Below are 15,046 nucleotides of genomic sequence, written 5' to 3' on the forward strand. Positions count from 1 at the left end.
ACACCTTTAGCTGATAATAACCCGATCTCAAGTCAATCTTGGAGAACATAGCTGCACCCCTTAACTGATCAAACAGGTCATCAATACGGGGCAATGGATATCTGTTCTTTATTGTCACCTTATTCAATTGCCGGTAGTTAATACATAAGCAGAGAGTTCCATCTTTCTTCTTAACAAACAACACTGGCGCTCCCCAAAGTGATACACTAGGGCGGATAAAGCCCTTGTCCAGCAACTCTTGCAACTGTACTTTCAATTCTTTCAATTATGCTGGTGCTATTCTGTATGGTGTTATGGAGATTGGGTCCACACCAAGCATGGCATCAATCTCAAACCGTAACTCTCTTTCCGGAGGCAATCCTGGAAACTCATCAGGAAACACATTCGGATAATCACATACAATAGGGATGTCCTTTAACGCTGGACTCCCTACTCGGGTGTCCATCACATGTGCCAAGTATACTTCACACCCTTTTCTAATCATCTTTCTGGCCAGTGCAGTTGAAATGATGTTTGATAGCAATAACTGCCTCACCTCGTGTATTACCACATCACCATACTGAGGGAGACCAAAAGTGACTATCTTTAATCTACAGTCAATCATGGCGTGATGCCTGGCTAACCAATCCATGCCCAAAATGATGTTAAAATCTCTGAAGGGCATTTCAATCAGGTTGGACAGAAAAGTGTGTCCTTGGATCACCAAAGGACAATCCTTATATATTCTATTTACCCTGACCTCTTAGCCTAATGGACTAGTTACTAGCACATCATAGTCCATTCTTACACACGGAATATCAGTAGAACAAATCACACTAGCACTGACATACAAAATTATGGAGCCAGGATCAAATAGCACATATATGTCTAGGTCAAGGATAGAGAAAATACTAGCTACTACATCTGATATTTCAGCCTTTTCCTGCTGACGCATTATATACATTTTGGCTGGTGTGCCACTGGGTTCTGGCTGGTTAATAGTGCTTTGACTTCCTGGGGTGCTACCTCTACCTCTGCCTCTGCCTCTACCAGATGGCTGTGACTTGGGCTGATCCCTCAGATGTGGCAGGAGGTCTAGATTAGCGTGGACTAGTACAATCCTTGGTGAAATGTCCAATCCCTCCACAGTTAAAGCATGCACCAGTGGCCTTGAAACACACCCCACCATGTGTTATACCACAAATCTCACACTACCAGACTGATAATGCTCCCCGAGATGCTTGCTGAGTCTGCTGACCAGACCGGGGTGGTCTTTGGCCAGAGAATCTGCCTCTACCAAATCGGCGGGAGCTGGATCCCCCAGATTATTTTCGCTTCCCAGAACTGCTCTCATTAGGTTGGCCAGTAGCTTTCTCAATTTTCTCTTTCTCTTGAGTATTCTTCTTCACTGACCCTTCCATTTCTATCCTCTCACATTCCAAGGCTTGTGGTATTAACTCAGAAAAATTCTGGTGTCGGAACCCCACTACTTGTATTCTCAATGTAGGCCTTAACTCGGCCTCAAACCTCTTACATCTGTCTCTGGGAGTGGAGACCAAGCTTCCAGCATAGTGGCTTAGTCTTGAAAAGTCTCGCTCATATTCTGCTATGGTATTGTCCCCTTGCTTTAAATTCAAAAATTCTTGCACTTTCATGTCGACATAGGTATCGGGGACCCATTTCTGTCTGAACTCCCTCAAGAAATCTGCCCATGTAAGAACAGGTGGCTCAACCAGGCTGGGGGGGATGGTTTTCCACCATTCATATGCATCCTTTTACAGAAGAGATACTGAGTATTCAAATTTTAATTCCTCAGCACATTGCAGCTTTCTGAATACCCTTTCCATCCATTCTAGCCACTATTCTGCTTCCAGTGGGTCCACAGTGCCCTTAAACTTGATAGCCCCAAATTTCATTAATTTTTCATATTGCCAAGCCGAGGGCTGTGGTTGTGCTACAAGTGCTTGCATATGAGGTTGTGGTGGCACATTTTTCGCCATTTATTTAAAGAATGCAGCCATCTGTTATGCAAACTGAGCAGGAAACTGCGGTGCTTGAGGAGGAGCTAGAGTGGTTGACCCACTCATGTTCTGGAGTGTTGGGGCTTCCCCTGGTGCCTCAGCCTCAATAGACTGTTCTACGGAATGATCTCCTTTTTCCATTTCGCTTCAAAAATTTTCTACTTCCTGATAATAACACAAGAGGATGACCTCTATTAGTGCATATTCATGATGTAAATATGTCACACGTATCAATTTAGGAAACTTGAGCAGTTATACTTATCAAAGGAAATATGCACATGCACAATCAATATTTATTTCAAAACTATGCTTTGATACCACTAAAACATGTCACACCTTACCTCTCTGTAAGGCATAACATGATCCCATAGTATACCTAATGACTTACCGAACTTCACCTACTGATAACCCATTAAGTACACTACAAGGGATTTTAAAACCATTTTCTTACTTTTTGAAAGAGGTAAGCATTTTTGGTAGGAACTAAGAACATTTAATTAAAGTTGAAAAGCTATGTAAAATTTTTGACTAATTTTATTTTTTTGGCAAATTCTAGAAAAATTTCAGCAGACTGCCTGTAGTAATTGAGAAAAATAAAAAATTTACCAGTGGAAAAACACTTCCAATAATAGCACTTCATAAAATCTCAACCACTAAATCACTCAATCAACATAAATCCATCCAATCTCCACAATTCATAACATTTGAAAGACAGTTAAGTAAATCCATTCTCATTGCATTTAAAATATTTGATTACATTCATAATTTAGTTCATAGACATAAAAAGCCAAAAGACCATATTATTATATATGATTGTACAACTGATCAGTTACAAAAGTACATATGACTATAAAATTATTTACATTAACCAATTACAAGGGTGTAATTAAATACCCGTACAAAAGTATCTGAGTAGTCTCCAAAATCAGCAGCTCACTTTGCTGCTTTTTCCTTGCCTCTATCTGCGACAGCAAAAGAAGCTATCACTGAATACAAAAATACTCAATGGTGCACAATAAAATATAAAATGCATAATATAAAATATTTATGAACAATTTACAATTCAAAAATCTCACAATCACATTTCACAATTTTTCAAAGCTCATTATAGCACAATTTTGATCAAACAATTTAATAAATACAGTGCTGTCAATCCATACACAACTTAAGCCATGACACAAAATTTTCGATCAATGCTGTGTTGTACACCACGACAAAGGAATCTACAACCTCACTAATCAAAATCAATGAGGGAGGTGGCTAGCTAGCTAATAAGTACTCATCTGATCTCAACCTCAACTGGCAAGCCAGAGAGGGAGAAAAATAAATGATGTCAACCCCATAAATGGAGGAGGAATAATGTGATACTGTCATGCTAAGTCTAAACACAAAATCAATTCAAAACAATTTATACAAATAATTTATGAGAAATCTAGTCAATTTCCAAAGTCATATTCATAATCATAAATAGCAACACAATTCATAATTAACTCAAAAAAATCAAATTTTTAAGAATCATTTATTTAATAAAAAATTACTGTGTACAGATCTGATATGAGTCGCCTCTAGGCCTTGACTCAGTCCTTTGTCCCTTCCGGGTCTTTTTCAGCTGAAACACACAATTGACAGTGTTTCAGTACCTTATCTCACAATAAATCTAATAATTAATTCATATATACTCAATTCTAGCCCAAATATGCTTAAACTAACGTTCTTAGAAATTTTCATTTCGGGGTTACTATTCATATCAATATATTGACTTTCTTATGCTTAATAGGTATGGGAAATCCACTTATACCCACATACCACATTTTGGGTGCCAAATTTGTTGGTTTTGATTGTTTCTTCAAATTTTAGGTCTCTTAGGTACAATTTCAAAATTTCCAGATTTGATGTCCTGTTTTATACTATTCCATTGGTCATGTTGCTATGGGAATTTGGCAAAGTGTTCTTCATAAAACTTGTTCCTTATTGTCTTAACTTTAATTTCTTTTTTTAAATCACTCCATTTGGAGTTTTTTAGCCCAAGTTATGGCCATTTGAACATGGCTGGCTGGATTGGTCTACCTAGAATTTCTGGGCACTTAATTTGGTTCTGGCAGTTTTGGATCACTAACTTTGGGTGGTAAAATGACTTAGTTATGGGCAGAATTTGGTTAGTGTTCTTCATGAAAGTTGTAGTGGTATGTCATACCTTTCCAATGCCACAAAAATCAGGTCATTTGGACCTGTATAGCCCAAGTTATGGCCATTTGGTCATTTTGGTACAGTGGCAGTGAACTATACCCAGGTTTGACCTAATTGTTCACTATGTTATTGTCATTTTCTAGGCATCATATCTAAATGAAAAATGTGCCATTTGTTAGTAGTATGCCCTAGAGCATATCATTTAGTATGTATCTTGTATATATTTTTATTAATAAAAGGCATTTCCACTTTTTTGTTTACATAATATATTTATGTGTAATAGAAAAGGTCCATTGATATTTTGTTAGAAATATTATTCTTAAGTTATCAAGAATATGAGTGACAATATTTCTAGCACAAAGTATCATAAATAGGTTCACAATCGAGGATACTTCATAATAAGGACATGACTTATCTAGAAAGATTGTATTCATGTTTGTTCCCAAGTTATTTATATGAGATATAAATAAGATGGAATGGTGAGTCTCATGCCATATGACAAACATGATAGGCACTTATAAATGATAAGTAGGCCGAACCAGTGACACTTATGACAAGCACATGGAGTTTACTCTTGTCAATGTTTTGTCATAAATCATATCAGTGCATATAATCTTTAGACCTGAGATAGCACAGTTATCTTGTATATAGGTAGTTTGAGTTTGATACTGCTTTCATACTTGTACTGTGTATGGGTATATGGGCATGTGTTGGCTCCTACTAGTTATATATGGAGGTAGGTGTTGATCAAGATGGAATCTGATCCTCTAAGTAAATAGAGATAAAATCCTATGTTCATTTAATTGTTCTTGATGTTTCAAGTTCCTGGCCAGGACAGATAGATTTATTCAGAAAAGAGTTTCTGATGAGAATCTTTTTAATCAAGAACTGGAATTAAAAGAGAACATAATATTCATAGCAAATGGAGTTTGACATAAACCATGACTCCAGCTTGAGTTGGGATTTTGTAACAGAGAGATTCTAGTGCATGGTAACATATGATTATAGGTTCATTTAAGGTAAACCTTATTACTAATTGGGTGGCCATGGCATGCTATGCTAGGTGTTAACCATGGTCTATGAGGTTCATAAAATGATTTAGAGAAATCATTTATGGTAAGAAAGAGTTCTGATGATATTAAGAGTTGATATCATGTCTCATTGCCAATTAGTGATGAGCCTAGTAAGTCACACACATACACAAGTTATCACCTATTTAAATATGATTTAATTAATTAATTAAAGAGTTTAATTGATTAATTAAATAGGTTTGGTTTGCAATTAAATTGCAAAGTCCCTAGCATGACTTGAAACCCAATCTAGATTATTGGATGTGTAGTATAAATTAAATTTATATTTAAAGTGTTTAAATATGAATTTAATTAATGAGAAATTAATTAATAGAGATTAATTAATTAATTTATATTTGATATAAATTAATTAGAAGAAGAAAAATAATTATTTTGGGTTGAGAACTCAAAATTAAGACACAGGGACATTTTGGTCATTTTGCAGTGTGACACGTGGCACCATGAGATGGTGACACATGGGATTACACATAAGCTTGCCAAATGTTTTTTAATCATGTAAGATGATTAAAATCAAGATTAAATATAGGTTTGACACTTGGCACAATATGATTGGGTCACTTAAACCTAGAGCTAATCAAAGGGTGACATGTGGCAAGGGTTTAATGTGTTAACCTAGCTATTTAAGTGTTGTTATGAGAAAATAAAACACAACCAGCAGCCACACTCCTTTGTCACGCCACTTTGACGGTTTTCATCTCTTCTTCTTCATCTCTTATCAATTCAAAGAGATTAGCCATCAATCTCTTGAATTAAGAACACTAGAAATTGTTTCTAGTGTCCTGTTTACATCTTTAATCTCTTAAAAGGCAGAACTTGATTTTCTAATTAATAGAAAAAGCTTTAGAAGCTATTCAAGGGCTGCCATTGGTGTTCTTGGTGTGGACAAGCTAGAGGGACAACATCCGTGTCACGAAGACGAATCTCAAAGCGCAGACACGCTGCGATTGCATCAAGAGGTTAGTGTAATCGTTCTTGATTTAATCTAGGGTTCTAAAATTAATCTGATTAATTTTAAAATCTTAAATGGCAAATACAGATCCAAAAACATATTAAAAGAGTTTTAATATGTTGTTTATCATTGAAATCAAATAGATAAAAATAAATCTTGCATGATGCATGTGACCCTAGTTGAAAATTTTTGAATTCAATGGTATAAACTTGTGTTTTTCACGCTTCCGTTCCTTCACCATTATGTGTCTATTTTCATTCCCAATTGGCCTCACACCAATTGGGTTGGTAAATTTTCAGTTTTGCTCTTTGAAAGAGACTTAGGTCAAGCTGCCAGAATATGAACACTAACCAATCCGAATTACAATTTGGTTCTAGCAATTCACATCTTAACTCAAATAAGGTCAATTGCATTAGTTGACTAATTTTTCCAATTTTTCCCAAATTTTCAAAATGTTCAAGAACCCTAATTACACAAACTTAATATCTAATGAAATCAAAGTGTATATCCATGGTTTACATATATAATTCAACTTAAACAACCATTCAAATGCATCAAATTCATTCAATTCCAACTCCACCTTTGGTTGGCCGAATTCCCAATCAATCCCCCATAGGTGTCTTTTGATTTTTACGTTGAGTTATACGTTAATTGAGCTAAACGCCCAAATAATAAACTAAAATTTTCAACTTAAATTACTAACCTCCACTTGACTTTCAATTCTTCACTTTCTTCCTTTTCTTCTTTTCTTTCCTTCTTCTAATGCCTCCTCAAGTGAAGATAACAAGTTTTAATGGATTAATTTTGGGGAATTTAGGGTTTTGTTGAGTGAAATCAAGCTTGTATTCAAGCTTTAATGGAGGTAGAAATGGAAAGAGAGAGAGAGGTGAGGAAGAAGGCTACGGCACTTGAAGAAGACCAAGTAAAAAAAATTGATTTTCATTTTATTTTAATTGTCTTTTAAGTTATAATTATCCTCTAATGTCAAATTTTAAAATTTTGAAATTATTGCATCTTGCATGAGGTAAGATGATGATGTGATAATCCACTTTTTTCTTTTCTTTTTCTATTTCCTCCATTTTTCTATTCTTCTTTAACTTAATTCTCTATTCCAAATTTTTCATTTCCCCGATTTTATTGGACAGTTAGGTCAGGAGTCAGCTCTAGAGGTGAATTAACCAAATTGTCCCTCGCCAGTTTAATCCGATTTGCTAGTTATTCAATATTTCTTCCGGATCTCTGACCTAATTATTTGACTTGCTTAACGATTCTTTTATGTGATTTTCTCTTTTCCATTGTGTTTGCAATAATCCTAAGGACTGCGGCGTCACATTTTTCCGTTCAAAATTTGGGTTAAGACTGACCTTGCAGTCACTTCCTAGGAAGGTCACCCATCGCTGTGACTCCCAGCTCATTCAACTTCTTATGTTCTGTTTTTCTTATTTATACTTACCTATCAGGTAGTCACTATTTATTTGCATTCAAGGCTTATCTAGGTATCTTAGATGTAGTTCTAATCCTCTTAATTGTCCGGACCGACAACAGTCACCGAAACAGTAAAATGTACCAGGCTATGCAAATAGGGGTGTTACAGTGGCGACCAAAGGGAGAGGAGAGGAAGACAATTATTTTGCTTTTTTATTCATTTTTTTCTTCTTATAATATGTATTTACCCAAAAAAAAAAATTAATTAAAACTAAAATTTAATAGTGTCTTAATGTAATTAAACTTAAATTTTTATTTCTTTTCTTTTCTTTTACATTTACACTTGACTTTTTTCTCAAAATTTCTTCATAATTCAATATATTATTTTTCATTTAATTTAATTGACATTTTTGTTAAAAATCAACTCTTGAAGTGAATTGACTAAGTTGATTTTTGACCAAAATACTCCTCATCGGGCTATAGTTCATCTTTTTCATAATATCTGATGAGTCTTTAGGTTTTTGGTTCACTTAAATTTTTGTTGTGTCTATGACAATAAATTTTTCCTTTATTTACGGTCCTCAAGGTGGCTTTGAATAGTACTATTCACAGACCAAAAATGGTACTATTCAGAGCTAAGAGGTTCGGGGTGTTACATGTGTTGTAGGGAAACCAGTGGGTCATCTAATATCCATCGGGCCTCAATAATAATTATGCAAAATGTGGCATATTTGTGTTCTAGATACATACATTCTAATAAGCAATGAAATGATGCATGTGGATGATTATGATTTTATTTAAATAAGTTTGCATACATTAGGGTTAACGTTACTCACCTCTTGTAGCCTATCAACCACATGACCTGAGCAGTAGCTATCCTTGGATCATTAGCTTCCCTTGGATCATTAGCTTCCCGAGTCCCTTAAGTCTGATCCTATTAACATCTAACCCTAAAGAGTTATTCGGAGCTCAAAAACTCTATTCATATGCTAAACATCTTATTCTAGGTCATTTTGGATCATAAAAACAAGTTTTGGAGACTTAGAACAAAAAGGGAAACAAGGCAGACAGAAACAACTTTGCCAAAGTGTGGGACTTCGGCTGTCGAAGTCTTAAACCTTAAATGCCCTATTTGGGCAATAGTAAGTGCTGCTGTTGAAGTACTAGATTTCAGCAGTTTAACCTAGAAATTTCTAGAGAATCTGTAGCAAGTTGGGAAATTCCAGAATTCCCAAGTAAAAAATCTACAGAACCTGAGTCCCAAAATAGCCAAAAACCCATCTCAAAGCTCCAAACATGATCCAACCTTAAAAGCACATTTCTAGAACATCTATTGACTTAAAAACTACTGAGGATATCACATGCATCCAATCTTACCATAATAATTAACACATTTCATTAAAAGCATCATTCAAACCTCAATAAATGAGTAAACACTAAAATTTAGCTTATTCATTTTAACACAACTCAAACATTGGCTCCCTCAAGTCAAAAAACACTGTAAATTCATTCAAGAACTCTCTCAAGAAGGCATGCATTTGAAAATTTAGCCAAAACTACTCACATGTAGAAACTTTTTCTAAAACCAAATTGACTTGGAACAACTCAAATTTTATAGGCAATCCAAACTGCTTACTCTTACCCATGTACACATACTTAAAACCATATTGAAAAATCAATTGAAAATAAGAAACACCTTTCTCCTTTGCAAATAAGATTGAGAGAGAGGATAGAGAAAACTTTAACAATCTTTTGAATTCTTGAGCTTCCAACAAAATCCAAGTATTCAAGCTCTCTAAACATCAAATAGCAAAGAAAATTTCAGTTTAACTTCCTTTGCATGTAACAGTACAAAGAGAGAGAGAAAAAAAAACTAATTTTTCTTTGAAATTCAAACTAAAATGGGCTACTTATACCCCTGCTGTTGAGGGGACTTTGGGCTACAGAAAGCCTAGCTTTTGGTTATGAGAATCCATTTTGTCCAAAAGGACATTTGAATAATAAAAAGGGGACTTCGGCTGCTGAAAGTCAAACTTTTGGCTGCAGAAACTTCTGATAAGAAACACTATTAAAACTCTTAAGATAACAAACAAAACATATTCATCCTTAAACACTTGTTTAACACATCATAGCACATATATAGAGCTTACCACTATTTCTTTTATCCGTGAAACCCTAAGTTTCATTAGAGTTTTCCCATCCATGATAGGAATTCTGACATTAGAAAGTGATGGGTGTTACAGTATGTATCTAGAACATGAAAATGCTGCATAAATGCATAAATTATTAGTGTTGCTTAATAGACATTGGATGACCCACTGATTTCCCTTATGAAGTATATGGATATGATGTAATCATGCATGATATGAGATTTATAAGACCAGGTAAAGCCTAGTTATGCCGCTGGCATATTGTTTATGTTTAGAGGAAGTCTAGAGGAGCTTTTTTATGAGCCAGGCATATTGGAATAAGATATGTGATAACAGGAAGGCCCAAGGAGCATCTGTATGAGCTGGGCACTTGGTTTTGAAACTAGTGACAAGTCTATCTTATGTGAATTATTTGTGTTGCAATAACTCATATGCCTTCTGCATTTCATGTGTATGAAATTAATGAAACAAGGATTATATTAATTATTAGTTTCCTCACTAAGCTTTCCCAAACTTACCCCTTTTTCCCCTAACCCTAGGTGAGGAGCAATGACACTAGAGAAATCGATAAAGTGGTTAGCAAATTACAAAGTTTTAGCAATTAAATATATGTGTGGTTGAAAGTTAGTTTGCTGAACATGTATAATTATAGGTTTAGTTATTGTGCTTAGTTTTAGAATGTTTAATGGGTATGTAATAGATGTATTATTTGAGGATCCCTATGCTTTTAAAGAATTAATAAGCATTATCATGTTGTAAACTATTTAAGTGTGGGTTTACTAGAACTTTAGCACTTATATATGATGATGCCAAAGCTCAAATTCATAACTATATTTTAATGAAATGTTTTATTATATGAAATAAATAACAAAATATAGTACCCACAAAAAATGCATGAATTATAAATAACATGAATGACAATGAGTTTTAATAAGTCTTAGGCTTGCTATGGGTATCGATAGCCCTAAGCTGACCCATTACCTAATGCTAGTAATGGCCCTTCAGTTGAGTCATTATAAAGGTATTATCAAAGCTCTAGGTTAGATAATGGACCAAGATACTAGAAGAAATTAGAGTAATAGAAAGAAAGAAAGAAAGGATGCCAAGTTGCACAGTTAGGAAAGTACATGTCCATTAGGGTTTTCTTGTGTTTGTATTTAATGATATGTTTTTTGTGTTCATATGATTCCACATGAACTTTATATATGCTAAAAACTTCTTGTTTACTTTTAGAAAATGCGAAGTTCAAGATGGAATACAAGATTGACTGGTGCACAACTCAAAAATAAGGATATTATAGTATTACTCACTATTCCAACATTAAGGGGAGAACATCTAGAAGTGGTCAGGGAGAATCCTTAAAAGACCCTCGAATTTCTTTTTAGCCACAAGGGATGTGAAAAAGGGTCCTCATTAGTGTCAACAATAGTATGATGGCCCTAGTTTTGTTGGTATCAATAGGGAGGGAGAGGGGGGGGGGGTGTGGAGAAGACAAGAATGAAGAGGATGGGGATGAATTAAAATATTTTTCTCCACCTCCACAAGGCCAAAAGTATGGGTTTAGGTATAATTATCTGCAACAGGGAAACACCAGGTTTATGAGTTACCCTCAGTACCCTTCTTTCATGCCTACCCATCTTTCTTTCCATATTTTACCCCTTATCCCATGTATCTTCCCCAATAGTACCTTCATAACCTTCAACCACCATGGGACCTAAAACCCTATAAAGGGAGTTACAAGAGGGCAAGTACCACCGCCACCAGGTCCCACAATATAGACTCAAGGGACTAGCTAGAGTAATAGATACAGGGCCAAGATGACATATAATTTGGATTTGGATTCATCAAATTACAAGGAAGGAGATGATTCTTTTGAATATATTAAGGCAACTAATGTTAGTAGTATGCCCTAGAGCATATCATTTAGTATGTATCTTGTACATATTTTTATTAATAAAAGGCTTTTCCACTTTTCCGTTTACATAATATATTTATGTGTAATAGAAAAGGTCGATTGATATTTTGTTAGAAATATTATTCTTAAGTTGTTAAGAATATGAGTGACATTATTTCTAGCACAAAGTATCATAAATAGGTTCACAATCGAGGATACTTCATAATAAGGACATGACTTATCCAGAAAGATTGTATTCATGTTTGTTCCCAAGTTATTTATATGAGATATAAATAAGATCAAATGGTGAGTCTCATGCCATATGACAAATATGATAGGTACTTATAAATGATAAGTAGACCGAACCAGTGAGACTTATGATAAACACATGGAGTTTACTCTTGTCAATGTTTTGTCATAAATCATATAAGTGCATATAATCTTTAGGCCTGAGATAGCACAGTTATCTTGTATATAGGTAGTTTGAGTTTGATACTGCTTTCATACTTATACTGTGTATGGGTATATGGGCATGTGTTGGCTCCTACTAGTTATATATGGAGGTAGGTGTTGATCAAGATGGAATCTGTTCCTCTAAGTAAATAGAGATAAAATCCTATGTTCATTTAATTGTTCTTGATGTTTCAAGTTCCTGGCCAGGATAGATAGATTTAATCAGAAAAGAGTTTTTGATGAGAAAATCCTTTTAATCAAGAACTGGAATTAAAAGAGAACATAATATTCATAGCAAATGGAGTTTGACATAAACCATGACTCCAGCTTGAGTTGGGATTTTGTAACAGAGAGATTCTAGTGCATGGTAACACATGATTATAGGTTCATTTAAGGTAAACCTTATTACTAATTGGATGTCCATGGCATGCTATGCTAGGTGTTAACCATGGTCTATGAGGTGCATAAAATGATTTAGAGAAATCATTTATGGTAAGAAAGAGTTCTGATGATATTAAGAGTTGATATCATGTCTCATTGCTATTTAGTGATGAGCCTAATAAGACACATACATACACAAGTAATCACCTAATTAAATATGATTTAATTAATTAATTAAAGAGTTTAATTGATTAATTAAATAGGTTTGGTTTGCAATTGATTGCAAAGTCCTTAGCATGACTTGCAACCAAATCTAGATAATTGGATGTATAGTATAAGTTAAATTTATATTTAAAGTGTTTAAATATGAATTTAATTAATGAGAAATTAATTAATAGAGATTAATTAATTAATTTATATTTGATATAAATTAATTAGAAGAAGAGAAATAATTATTTTGGGTTAAGAATTCAAAATTAAGATACAGGGGCATTTTGGTCATTTCGCAGTGTGACACGTGGCACCATGAGATGGTGACACATGGCATTACACATAAGCTTGCCAAATGTCTTTTAATCGTGTAAGATGATTAAAATTAAGATTAAATATAGGTTTGACACTTGGCACAATGTGATTGGGTCACTTAAACCTAGAGCTAATCAAAGGGTGACATGTGGCAAGGGTTTAATGTGTTAACCTAGCTATAGAAGTGTTGTTATGAGAAAATAAAATACGAGCAGCAGCCACACTCCTTTGTCACGCCATTTTAAAGCTCTCCCTCTCTTCCTCTTCATCTCTCATCAATTCAAAGAGATTAGCCATCAATCTCTTGAATTAAAAATACTAGAAATTGTTTCTAGTGTCCTGTTTACATCTCTAATCTCTTAAAAGGCAGAACTTGAATTTCTAATTAATAGAAAAAGCTTTAGAAGTTGTTCAAGGGCTGTCATAGGTGTTCTTGGTGTGGACAAGCTAGAGGGACAACATTTGGTGTCCTGAAGACGAATCTCAAAGCGCAAATACGCTGCAGTGTATCAAGAGGTTAGTGTAATCATTCTTGATTTAATCTAGAGTTCTAAAATTAATCTGATTAATTTTAAAATCTTAAATGGTAAATACAGATCCAAAAACATATTAAAAGAGTTTTAATATGTTGTTTATCATTGAAATCAAATAGTTAAAAATAAATCTTGCATGATGCATGTGACCCTAGGTGAAAATTTTTGAATTCAATGGTATAAACTTGTGTTTTTCACACTTCCGTTCCTTCAACTAAGACTATCGACAATGAATTAGAGGCTAGTTACTGTAGGGCTATTCAAATGGCAAGGTTTACCTTAAAGTGTAAGGAGGCTAAGGAATGGTACAAAACCTACATTACTAATAGGGTGGATAGTTTGCCTAGCAATAGTTTTTTGTAGAGTTCACTGATTGGGCTTTTCTAGAGAGTTGAAAGTGGTGGAGTTTGAACAACTATGACGAACTACAAATATGAGTCTGGATGAATACACAGATAAGTTTATGGATCTTCTGTAATGTGTGAGGCATAAATACGACATAGATAAGAAGAAAGCTAAATGATACACACAGAGATTGCACTCTCATTAATCACTGATTCTAGCTACAGAAACCCATGATTTCCATGCCATAATAGATGTTACAAGGAAGATGAAGGCTGGAGCTATCATTAAAGGGATTGTGAACTTGAAAAGTTCTAAGGTTGAGCATTCTGTTATTCTTAAAGCTATCAATGTAGTAAGACTCAGTCATTTGACTCAAGCCACTTTTTCATTCAGAACTAAGAAGGAAAAATGAGGGAAGTTAACTAGAAAACAAAAGAAGAATAAGTTCTAGAGCAGGATCAAATCTGCTCTTAGAATAAGGAGTGAATCTAGTTTGGGTTTAGATACATCAGGATGTGTGAGATGTGGAAAAACTCACAGGGGATCCTATAGGTTTGCGACATCTGAATGTTATAGGTATGGTCAAGAAGGGCATAGAGCTAGGGAGTGTCCCAACATGGAAAGGGTTGCATCATAACAATAGGCAGTGTTAGGTAGTGTGGTTCAACCAACTTCAAGACAAGCTAACATGGTTCCCTCTCAGGGTATAGGATAAAGGAAAGGAAGAGGGGCTTCTTCCTTCACAACAAGTCCTCAAGGAAGGGGTTTTGTAGCACCACCTCAGATCTTCATAATAACTTAATAAGAAGTGAACACCTCTAACACAATGGCATCAGGTAAGATTAATACAAGAAGTTTTACTGTACATATTTTGATTAATCTAGGTATTTCACATTCTTTTGTTACCAAAAGATTAGGGTTGATGGCTTCAAGGTTAGAATGTCCCTTATTCGTTAGTGGACCAAAATGTAACCCTTGGATGATAGAGATGGTTTGTTACTCATGTCCAGTTACAGTTGAGGATAGATACCTTCCAACTGACTTGGTGGTTCTAGAGTTGGCTGATTTCAATGTCATTCTAGGGATGGATTAGCTTTTAGCTAATTATGCTAT

Source organism: Hevea brasiliensis, chromosome 2, assembly GCF_030052815.1.
Source record: "Hevea brasiliensis isolate MT/VB/25A 57/8 chromosome 2, ASM3005281v1, whole genome shotgun sequence".
NCBI classification, from domain to species: Eukaryota; Viridiplantae; Streptophyta; class Magnoliopsida; order Malpighiales; family Euphorbiaceae; genus Hevea; species Hevea brasiliensis.